Raw genomic sequence first — 12,082 nt, 5'->3', positions numbered from 1 at the left:
AACCAGGGAACACAAACACTTTAGGAACCAAAAGAAAAATACCTGTGAATTAGGGAGGGCTCCTCTAAAAATGTGATAGAGCAGATAGCTCTACTGAAGTGCTTCCAAACCAATGCATACAGCATGGGCAACAGGCAGGAGGAGTTGGAAACAGTGCAATTAGAAAACTATGACCTAACTGCTATCATGGAAACATGGTGAGATTAATCATACAACTGGAACACTAGTCGAGAGCTAAAAGCTTTTCAGAAGGAAAAGACAGGGGACCAGACAGTTTTTGTCCAGCAAACAGTACACACATCCAAGCCATAAGCAACCAGATTCTCCAGGAGAAGGCAGTGGAGAACAGTACCAAATGCTTTGCTAAAGTCCAGGTAAATAACATGCACAGCCTTTCCCTCATCCACTAAGTGGGTCACCTTGTCATCGAAGGAGATCAGGTTCGTGAAGCAGGACCTGCCTTTCATAAACCCATGCTGACTGGGTCTGATCATCCTGTACATGCCATGTGATGGCACTCAAGATGATCTGCACCATGACCTTCCCTGGTACCAACATCTGACTGACTGGTCTGTAATTCCTCAGATCCTCTTTCCCAACCCTCCTCAAGGGATGTCACATTCATGAACCTCCAGTCAACTGCGTCCTTCCCGCTTGGCCAGGGCTGCTACTAAATTACTGAAAATGGCCTGGTAAGCACTTCTGCCAGCTCTTACAACACTCTTGGTTGCCCCATAGATGTGTTGCTGTTCAAGTGGTGTAGAAGGTTTCCCTTTGGATTACACGGGTTTCATTCTGCTCCCTGCCTGTCTTGCAGCTCAGTAGGTTGGTTACCCTGAGAAGAAATAGCCTTGCTAATAAACACTGAGGCAAAGAAGGCATTAAGTACCTCGGCATTTTCCTGATCTCTTGTCACTGTGTTCCCCTCCCCCTGCCTTTAATAAAAGCTGGTGATTCTCCTTAGTCCTCCTTTTCTTGTTTATGTACTCATAAAAACATTTTTTATTGTCTTTCACTGTAGTCACCAAGTTAAGCTCTAGTTGGGCTTTGGCCTTTCTAATTTCCTCCCCACATAACCTCACATCATCTTTATAGTCCTGCTGAGCAGCAAAAGGTGACTTTATTAAAAGATATCATTTGTTTAAAAAATCTTTGAAGTTTCATTATTTTTAAGATATGTATTTGTCTCATGTTATAAACCATTATTTACCACTTCCTTTCAATATGTATTTATTAATCTGTCATCTGCATATTTAACATTCAATAATCCTCTATTCTGGACACCATAGTGAGCTAAGTAAAGACAATACTACACTGCAGTACAAATGATATGAATGCATAAAGGCACCAGACAAAATGGCAGATGAGGCTTTAAAAGAGCAAGACAAGCGTGGCAAGTCATAATAAATAGAGCAGCTGTAAATTCAAGTAAGAATCCTGATAAAGCAAAATCTAGGCAGGTGTTGCGTGGTGTGTTGACTGCCTCCAGACAATGCTATAGTTCACGCAACAGCACTGAAGCAACAAGGGCACCACAGAATTTAAACTAGCCCTGAGCACAAAGTCTGCTGAGATCACAGAAAATCATCATCTGTCAAGAAAAACCCCATATCTGTGATGAGAACTCAAAAGTCAGCGTTCCCTTGTCTGCCATATCTCAACAAGTAATCCTAGACAGACTGCTTGGACACTTCAGCAAAGTATGTCAACATGAGACAATGAGTGTAAAAAAAAAAAAAAAGAGTGAGTGAAATCTATGAAGAGATGCATGTGAATAAAACCAACTCTGTTTAAAAATAAATAAGTACTTTTCCTTCCTATATAGTCTTGCACTGGTCATTTCTATCATTGGAAATAATATAAAAAAAATATTGGAAAGAATATAAAAAATTATTATGCAATACCAACTTTGATTACAGCACTGCCATCATTGGAAACATCTGAGCACATACCAAGAACAGGCCATTTGACATTGTGCACATTCTGTTGATTTCGAAGTTACAGTTTTGCTGTTTTCCATTCTGAATAACATCAGATATTTTAACCCATGTTTACCAAAGAGTATCACAACACAAAGCGGAAATTTTATTCTGCACTTGAAGCACCACTGAAAGTCTTTTGTTGACAAAGCAAAAATCAGCTAAAAGACTCAAGTTTCAAATTTACCCTTTCACTTCTCGAACTACTAGAGTTGAGAAAAAATCTTAAAAATGTATAATTAGTCAAAGCAAGTTGTGCACTGGGTATGCTCCAAATGAACTCCTGTGTGGTACACAGCTCTCAAAATTGCTGTACCTGGCTCCAAAGGACGTGGTACCCTAACTCTGTCTGAAAAGGACTTATCCTAATAAAAATATTCATAAATAATTAAAAATAAATAAATAAATATTGTAAAAGTTTAGGATTCGCCAGGACTGTGCAAAATTACAGAAGGGAAAACATAACAGACCATCACAGTCCATCATAACAAAACCTGTTTGAAACTGCTGAAAAAAAAAAAAAAGTTCAGGTAAAATGATAAAGCTACATCCTGCTGGTGGAATCCATTAAAAGGATCCTAATGAGAATTTGTATTATTTTTAAAAAGACTTAATAGGTAACATTATTGGCAAAAGCTTTGCATTTTCCTTACTTCTACTGACATTTGGGGGGCAGTATTTTTATATTCATCACATTTTTTGTGTAACTATACTCTATGTTCTAGTGCTTCACAACTGCTACTACCATACCACACATGGTCTAACTGTTGGCAATGGTACATATGTTACACAAAACTACTCTTCAAGATTTACATTAAACTACACAGGTGTAGACTTTCAGACACAGGCTGAAACAACAGCACAGCCAAGGAAGGCGCGGCTACCTGAACAGATTACAAAGCTGGAGAGGAACAAAGAGTGCAGCAGGCAGAAAAGCATGCAGATGCATGAAAGAGTTTAAAAAAGAAAGAAAAAAAAAAAAGAAAAAAAAAAAAAGAAAAAAAAAAAAAGGAAAAAACAAGGTCTGAGAATCAGCTGGAAAAGGGATTTGCATAAAGGCAGAGAGAAGGTGAAAAAGTATGTAGTGGAGAAAGAACAAAGATGGAAATATGAAGAAAAGACCTCTGAACAGAAGGAATTGTGAATTAGAATGGAGATAGATGTGGATGAGGGAAGAGATATGCATGGGTAAGGCAGGATGGATGACAGTACAGAGTGACAAGGCCAATGACAAGAGTAGTCTGTATCCATGGAATATCATCTCTTCCAGACCTCAGAAAACAACATATTCAGGATCCACATTTCTATTTTGCCCGAAAACAACTTAAACCAAAGGCAGAGTTTATGTCTCATCCCGTCTGCTATTGATCAACATTCAGAGTGAAACCTGCAACATCTATCAATCACTGTTACCTCAAATGTAAGAGATCTGTACTGATGATTTAGAATTCCAAGGCCACTGCAAATCATACGCAGAAAGATTTTTAATTCTCGCTTTTTTTTTCCTTTTTTTTTTTTTTTTAAAGTACATTAGAGTCTTATATTAATGCAAGAATTAAGAATTCAGAAAATAGCAGTTGCAGTCAAGCATTCTCACATAGGAAACACTAGGATCAAATCCCCATGAATGCCTTTAACCCATTCAATTATGTCTATATACTGTCGTATGATTTTTAATCATATGAGCACACATTTCTAAATGAATACTTTTCACTAAATGCATAGCACAGATACAATCGAGGACAGAGTAAGAATTTTGTAATTGCCAGCACTGCACATCTTTGCAGGCGCTTGAAGATGTAAAGAGAACGAAGCAAAGAACTCCCTAAGGCAATGTAAAATCTAAGTTTTTAAGGAAAGAGAACACCTACCAGAAATAAATGGATTCCTTCTTTACCCAGTCAGAGTTCCTGTGTGACGGCAGGCTAACCACAAAATTAGACTTTTCATGAGTGGCAGGCAATGAAATATTACTTGCTGCCTAAAAGGAAGCTGTGAAAGTGATGAGCTACTATGTCTGCAGTTTAAGTAAACTAAACTGTGATTAAAAGCCCTGCAAGAAACTGCTAAAACTTAAAATGGATGTTATTGGCACCTCATATTAGATACTTTAAATCAGCAAACTATTTCATCCTTTTTAACTTTCGAGCTTAAGTTTCTCAGCTGTAAAATGCAGATAATAGTACCAACTAATTCACAGGTATATATGATGTTAAATTAATGTTTATGAATTTATAGATGTAATAATGAAAGTACTACAAAAACATCCAGAAGGATTCTGATTTTTTTGTTGTTGTTGTTTGTTTTGTGTTTTTTTTTGAGGGGGATGGATTGGGTCCAGGTTTAAATAACAAACAGTATAACTATCCATTATATACTCTGAAAAAGGAACACTGAACAAGTGCACCTAGTTAATGGCATAAAATCCTGTGGAAAAAATATACATCTGTTTGTAAAACTCAAGATTACATTGTCGCATACTAACATAATAGGAGTGTTAAAGAAACTGTCCCCTTCCTTTTGACAGACTGATTTCTCAGTGCTTGATTTTGTAACATCGCTATTCTTTTAAACAGTTGTTTGGTCAGTACAAGAATGATGAAATGCACAAAGAAATACTGAGCATCTGGTTGAAGTCATGCAGTCAAGCCAAAATACAGAAGAACTACCTGAATATTCTAGGTACAGAATACCTAGGTGCTTGTAAAATGCATTTTACAAGCATTGTCTATGAAACATTGTGTGATGGTGCTTTGATTTGCTTTTATCAGTAGGTTCTTCACGAAAAGTCTGACCTATAGCAACAAATGGAATAGAAATGAAAAATAATTTCCCAATCTCATAATAAAGCACCTTAGTGAAAGTGTAAGACTAACATCAAATGACTGCTGAATTCCAGTGCATGTGCCAAAAGAAGTATTTTTAAGTATCCTCATGACTTTTGAGTGTGTAAGCAGTGAAAGAACTTTTCTGTAAATAGTAAATTTTTTGTAAAGTATCTGTGATCACCATGCTGATTACAAGTGTAGTTACAGCTGGCTGAAAAGGAGGAGTTACTGCATTCACACCATAAAGTTCTCAACACTGAAATATAAAGATTATTATTTTACCCTATTGACAGATTTCAAGTCATCTTAATTTTAGTGTGTTGTAAAAATAACTTAGCTACATTTCTAACTTTAATTCCTCTAACAGATGTGCGTACATATCATTATATACGGACGATAAAGATCAAGCTCACCAAGATCATTGGCTATTGATTAGTACATGCACAGCCTATGTGACACCATCAGGGCATGACAGATTTCCACAGTTCAATTTCATAGCTCTTATATATGAATTTTGATATTTCCTGGGAGCTTCTAATTCTACCTGGATAAAATGTTTTTGGATGGAATACCATGACAGCAGCTATGAAAGACTTGATGTCCACTCCCAGAAAATCTCCAAAGCTGTAACATCACTAAATTCTCAGCACTGAAGCTGCTCAGTTGTCCTTTTATGCTCACAGACAGTATTTATCACCAAACAGAGGAAGCCAACTAAAGAATTTTAAACAAACAAAAACAACAAACAAAAATACACAGGACAATTCACTTGGCTGCATTTCTCTGGCATGGTACAAAACAGGTGACACACCGTATCTGTTCCTGGCTCCTGGAAAAACAGCTTGAGCAGTAAAGTATGCATTGCACTATCCCTGAGTAATCCTTGACAGAAAAAGTGAGCTCTCTCCAAAAATCTCATAAGTCTCGAAAGTTCAGGCTCCAGGAGGCTACACAATCTTAAATGCAACTTCAACTCACGGTTTTTAATTGCAGGACTATCAAAGGTAGCCAATAACTCTTATATTGATTAAAAAAATATGCAAAGACTTATTTTACCAGAATATTACACAGGAGAAGGGTTAGAAATTTTACTACACAAAAATGTTCTAAACACTGTCAGTCATGTAATCCAGTCACCATAGAGAACTCTCCTCGCAACTTTGTATTTTGTTTATTGTGGTTTGGGGTGCTTTTTTGGTTTTGTTTTTCAAACATCCAATCCCAAAATTCAAACTTACAGAATTTACTTATCTCATTTGAGTGATTGAATTAAAAGTTTTTGTACTTAAATAGTTGAAACTGCTCCCTAGATATCCTCCTGTTTCTGCAGAGAACTCAGGATAATAATTCAGGCACATCCATTACAAGTATGGAAGTAGTAAAGCTTAACTAATTAATGCGTTTTCAGTCTCGATATAACTTTAAAGGAGAGATTCGGTATCTCTGTTTCCAAATAAAAACTTTCCTCATGATTAAATATTTTTAGCAACCTGGATGTGTTAAAATTCAGGAGTGCAGTGATTTCAACCTGAACACAAAATCTGAAGCATAAATTTTCCTGAAGACAGGTTTTTAAAATTACTTGCAAACCTAAATATGTAGACTGGTATGTATTGGAATTCCTCGAAGTATATACGAGTTTAATTTACAAAAGGTCTCCACTGTCATTGGCCAGAAGACGACCTCACCACCCCATCAATAAATATCTTTCACCATAATACAAGCGACTGCATTTTCTTTGCACAGCAAAAGCCAGTAGCTATTTGAAGGATGACTGTGGATTACCATATCAGAGCTTTATAAGAAGTAAACACTGGCTTCCCTAAGGCATCTAAGAAAGACACACAGATACTGTTAAAAATACCACCAAGAAATTTCTAACAATCACAACCAGGATGATTTCTCCCATCCTACATGCCTTCAAGCACCTTTCTTTAGCATTCTGATGATAATGAAAAGACTTCCTTAAAAATGCATAGTGAATTTACTCCTAATATATTTTTATAGAAATTATTGCCATAAAAACAATACAAGTCCTATGTTCAATACTATCAGAAATTTATTGCAACAGAAAGCAAAATATTGTAAACAATTATAAACATCAAAAGATCCTTGATTTTAGGTTTCTTTTCCCTTTATGCAATATATTATATTTAACACTGTTAAAGAAGACACATTTTGCCTGGCAGTCTGCTTTTTCTGATTGCACATATCTATAAAACAAATGACAAAAACAAGAATACGTAAGTAGTCAGACACTGCTATTTTCTCCATACCTGAACATTGTTACACAGGAAGCTGTAAGACAGATAACACTCCTGCTTACACTTGAAAGTAAAAAATAAAAATAAAAAAAAATATATCTCTTCCAGAACCTAGGAAGCCAAACACAGGATATGGATTTCAGCATAACCATGGTAAAAGTGAAATCCGAAAAACTTTTAATACTAAATGCCTTCTGTATATCAGTGAAACGCTTCACAGTCATCTTTCCCAATTATAATAGCAATTTGATGAAACAACAATGAATCCAATAAATCTATTATTCCAAGTGAACCCATATTAGTAGACTGCATCTAATCTGTTTGTCCAAATATGGTTGAGACTTTAATTTTCCTTCAATATAAAAAGTGTATTTTTTCACATGTACTAAACCTTATTTTTGGTCTGACAAAGCTAATGCTATCCTTTCCAGAAAAAAAAAAAAAAAAAAAGATGCATAGATGCATATACACTAAAGATGTGCTTTACATTCAATTTATTACCATTATTTAGATGCCTCCCATTATTATTTATATGTTGGACAAATCCATCTTATTATTTATATGTTGGATAAATCCATCTTAACAAATGGAAAATACAGGTATATTACATCCAAGTGGTGTCTAAGACATTTAATGTATGAAAGGGATCTTTACTTTCCACTTCTTTCTTCTCCTTAGTATCATTTTTTAATTTGTTTGCTTTCCAGTACTTTTTCACATCTCCTTTCTTGGTTTCCATACCAAAAATCCTCAAATTAACATTTTTATTACCAAAAATGTCTATTAACAAATCAGCACTCTTGTCCCCTCCTTCTACCAGCATACAGTTCTCTGTCTGGAAATGACAGCTTTCAATCACAACCACTCCGTGCAAATTCAGACAAACACACGTGGGCCTGAAGTTTACTGTCTGTTTCATGATTCAGTAATGAATTTCTCTCCACAGAAACTTTTTATTCCAATAAGCCTAGAGTAAACATAGCCAACATATGCTATCAGTACACATGATACTTAGGATTACAACACTGAGCCCTCATAAAGTAAACAGGGTTCACTGAGTATTTTCGGTTATTACACATTTTCTATTGCTTAACACTAATTTTTAAAGGCAGTAGATAATTTCTCATTGTTTTTAAGTTATGTTAAAGAAAACGCTCTGGTCTTCACTGGACGTTTACCTAAGTTTAGTAAACTGATTTTTCTCTGTAAGAAATATAAACAAAGCAGTTCAAAATAATTACTTGCATCTAAAATACAAATTAACCTTTAGCAGCTATGAAAATAGCTATTTTAGTAAAATTCAAATATAATCAGTTTCTTACTGATTAGTGACAAGCTGAAAGCAGACTCTCAACTGACAGGCAAAACTAAGAATGAGCAGTGAAAAGAACAGTGCTATAATAAAATAAAAGTGCTTTCCGATATTCCCTGAGACATAATGTTTTCCTTACAATCAAAGAGCAATCATGAGGAAAACAAAAGAGCGAGGCTGTCAAACGTGACTGTGTAATGACAGTCAACAAGCTCATGCAGCACAGAGAGCAGAATGGACAAAGGTAAGCATGCATCATTCCAGTGACCACACCGCTGCTAGTTAAACAGACCATGCAATTTTATTAAGCATTTATTAAAATTGAAGTTACCCATACTTATAAACAGTTATGTCAAAAAAAAAAAAAAAAAGTAATAAAAGTCACAGCCTCCTCTTTGCTCACACAAGTATGCCCTTTTAAAGAGTGGACTCCTTACGAACAGCTTGTCTACTCACCTTCCCTGTTTTCACTGTATTTCCCACATTTCCTTCACTATCTCAATTATCCTACCTTTTGCTTCTAAAGTTTTTAAATTCTTGTTCTGTATTTTTATTCTTCTATTTATATGGGTTTGTTTGTTTGGTGGTGGTGGTGTTCTTGTTTGTTTGTTTGTTTTTAATCACTGCTGCCAAAGCAAAGTTGCAAAGAAGAGAATGCCACAGCAAGTTTCTGCAACAAAGAGGGCTCTGCTTACAGCAGCAGACAACAATTTGAACATCATCCTTCCACTCTATGCTGTCAGCCCCAAAACAAGTTCACATACAGGTTGTCAAACTGGGTGGCCAGTCTAGAAGACAAATTATGTATTCATGTGACTCTCAGCTTAGTTGAAAAACCCTATCCTACTGCTACATGGATACACGCCCCCAAATTCTGTACTGAATACCTCTCTGTCACCTACTGCTAAATACGGTTACTCAACGGTACCATGGAAATAACCATCTCCTTCCTCCATACTGATTGATCTTCACCAGGTCACAGTCCCAGACAGACACCTTCCTTGAACCACAGCAGCCAATAATTACAGGCTTAAGAGATCCCTAGCAAAACCCACAATAAAGCTGTCACAGGCTCACAGTCCGTAAGAAAATGATGAGAGGAGTCTTATTTCCAACATCATGCAACCAACATAAGAGCCACTACAACTTAAAGCAAAGGACGTGTCATCACACCATCTCTTCCTTTCTATTCTGCACAGGCTAAAAATGAAATGTACATACTGTGATTGTAACCTGCACCTCAAAGCAGAGTATTTGGGGGATGAGTAAAATATAATACAGGATTCTACTTTCATTCATGGTATGTAGTTACAAAAAACACTCTTAAAATCAGTGCCAAGTAGAGTATTTAACCATGGCTAGTCTATTTCACACAATTTCTGAAGTAAAACATAAATTAGCTCAAGACACAAATAATACTGAACTGACTGAACTCTAGCATAATTTTGTTATATTACAAAGACGTTCCAAAAAAGCACTACCTAAACAACGAGAAGAAAAAACAGTATACTGGCACACAGCACCAAGTCAAATATACCCACTTTGCACATATATGCGTATATTATTTTACATTAAAATTCACATAACATGTACCCAAAATATCTGGATATTTTCATTGCCAGAAATATTAACCCCTACCTCCCCCACTCACAAAAAAAAAACAAGATGAGAAGAAAGAATAAACATGCGATCTCAGAAGTCAGACAAACTGGAAATAAACAGCAGCAGCTTTTAATGTTTCACTCGGAAAAAGATCAAGAACCTGGTTCATCTAGCTAACCTCTAGTTTCATTTTTAAAGTAGTTTGCTATTCAGAAATGTCCATCAATTGACATCTCCATTTCACACCACTTCTAAGAAGATTTTGCTTCAAAATAGGCAAAAATAAACATGTTTATAAAATACATTTTTAATCCAACTACAAGAAGGCAGGGTTCATTTTTATTTTGAAATTATGCATTTTGTAACATTTACTTATTACCTACATATAATTTAGGGATTTTTTTCACACCTGTTACTACACGAATTACCAGCTAGCACAGCTCAGCAAGTACCCATTTTCAATCAATAAAATATGCTGACTAGAATACCAATTTCCAAACCTATTCACATTTAGCATTCTATTATACTAATTATAAGTATCAAAGTAAAATTAACAGTCATCTCATTTTTTTCATACTGCAGTTTTGAAATTACATGACAGTTTTATAAACTCTGGAGTGCATTATACAAGGCTTTAAATTTAAATAAATTTTAAAAAAGTCCAACTTATTTTCATTTACTATCTAGTTTTCAGAAAATCTGTTCCATTATAAATCTCAAGAACTAATCTTTATTCTTTCATCATACTCCCTAAATCAGTATTTCAGAAATGTTCCTCTTTATCTTTATACTCGTTATTTCATTTCATTTTACAATGTTGAAAACTGCAGTGCACTTTGTGCATAAAATTACTATACTTTTGCTGCATATATTTCCCATGCTAATCCTGTTAGTTATTTTAAGCTCAGGAATATGAGATTTAGGTTGCTAAATGAAAAATAAAATAATCAAGTTCATTACTTTCCCCTTATAAAACCCATGGTCTTACCCGTTTTATAGCTACATGCAGTTGTGTAAATAAAGGAAAACACAGCGCCTTTCACAACACAAAAAGTTGTTGATGCAAACCATTACTTCAAGTGATATTCAAAGATGAAGGGCAAATCATCAACATCACTCTTCTGCAACTCAGAGATGCACTGTACTAATAACCACATTCCCAAAATGATTTCTCAAAGGTCATCAATATTTTGATTTGGAGTATGGGGAAAAACAGTTTACTACTGCTTGGTATTCAGTTCTACTTGAAGCATGGCATAATGTGGAAGATCTTACATTCCCAACTATCTCCATTTGCTCCATAGTGAAGTACTATTTAAACCATCATTCAACAAAAAAAAAAAAAGATAGTAGGATATGTCCTTTTAATTGATATTATAAAAAAAAAATCTTGCAATGACTTAACCCACTGCTTATCTTTAACAGACAAGTTTATTTTCACTCGCTGCAATAATCCTTTAAAAATAATATTGAATGAACAACGAAGACTTATCAGGTCTTAAAGTAAGCAGGTTTTAAGGAATGTAAAGCTTCATTTTTGAAAAAAATCTGAACAATTTTAGCTTGCTTCTAACATAGTCACTACTAGGCCTCAGCTCTCCTACATTTTAGCATAATGGAATAAAAGACTGTCCATTTTCTACCAAGTACCTGCTTGCTCTGTAAGAGCAATGATTTGATTCAAAAATGCCAAGGAACCCAGCAGTGCTAAGATTACTTCCATTAAGACAGCAAAACTAAAGAAAAAAGAAAAGACATCTGACTATAGCCTCAGAGAACATGCACCAAATAACGTTTCCTTAACATGCTCTAATAGATTCAGGCAGAGAAGAGAATTTGAATTGGAAATTAATTCTTTATCAGCTGTCGTGAAACATGGACATCATTAAAACAAGAAAATATGTCAAACATGGTACAACCTAATCCTTTTTAAGCTTAAATCCAAAATACCAAATTAATAGTAAGGAAAAGCTTAAATTATGTCAAAGTTCAAACAAAAAAAAATATTTTAAATAGTATCACACAGTTACAAACATGGAAAAAAATATAAGACATTATTCAGTTTTATCCAGTCATTTCCATTATTTATAATTTCAG

At 35.0% G+C, this 12,082-nt stretch overlaps 1 protein-coding gene across 5 annotated transcripts in view; it reads right to left on the bottom strand.

The window, feature by feature from the left end:
• KDM4C (lysine demethylase 4C) overlaps positions 1-12,082 on the bottom strand; it is a 286,545-nt gene that overhangs the window by 186,962 nt on the left and 87,501 nt on the right. The window lies entirely within an intron of this gene.

This window comes from Netta rufina (assembly GCF_964035555.1).
Source record: "Netta rufina genome assembly, chromosome: Z".
Lineage (NCBI taxonomy): Eukaryota > Metazoa > Chordata > Aves > Anseriformes > Anatidae > Netta > Netta rufina.
The sequence above is the reverse complement of the archived record's forward strand: the minus strand, read 5'-3'. Positions and strand labels throughout refer to the sequence as shown.